Raw genomic sequence first — 852 nt, forward strand, 5'->3', positions numbered from 1 at the left:
GCACAGAGCTGGGAGTAGCCCCTGAGCACTGCCAAGTGTGGCCCAACTCTACCCCCCAAACACCCCTTCCTAAAGAAATAAAACAATAGAGAACTGTGTGCTGAAAAGAAATAAAGTGATATTTGTTATACCCTTTCAGTAGCAATATAGCAAACTACAATGTCTCAAAGGGGAAAAGGTAGGAATAGAGAGAAAGAGAGAAAAGAATACTAAAAAGAAAAAGGAAGGAGGAAGAGGAGGTGGAGGTGGAGGTGGAGGAAGAGACCGATAAGCAGGCAGAGGGGATGCCAGGAGGAAAACTGGGGACATTGATTGATGGCAGGAAACATGATGTGCACTGGTGAAGGATGTTAGATATTATATGATTGAAACTCAATCATGAGCAACTTTGTAACTGTGGAAAAAAACCAACAGTATTATGAACAATCTGGAAACCATGGAGTTTAAATCACGTAATTTTTTTTTTTTTTTTGGTTTTTGGGCCACACCCGTTTGACGCTCAGGGGTTACTCCTGGCTATGTGCTCAGAAATCGCCCCTGGCTTGGGGGGACCATATGGGACGCCGGGGGATCGAACCGCGGTCCTTCCTTGGCTAGCGCTTGCAAGGCAGACACCTTACCTCCAGCGCCACCTACCCGGCCCCTAAATCACGTAATTTTTAAAATAAAAAATAGAGCCAACAACAGATGAGAAATGTGAAGTGAACAGCTTCTGAGCATCTCTTAAATTCCTTCTAGACCTCCAAAAACATCTGCTATGTGAAGATCAAAGATGAGGGTGGTCTCTTCTATTGGGAGAAGCTTTTAGAAATTGAACTCTGATGAATTTTCTTTTCTGTTTTCTAAAGAAGT

The sequence above is a fragment of the Suncus etruscus genome, chromosome 15 (genome assembly GCF_024139225.1).
Source record: "Suncus etruscus isolate mSunEtr1 chromosome 15, mSunEtr1.pri.cur, whole genome shotgun sequence".
In the NCBI taxonomy this organism is placed as follows: Eukaryota; Metazoa; Chordata; class Mammalia; order Eulipotyphla; family Soricidae; genus Suncus; species Suncus etruscus.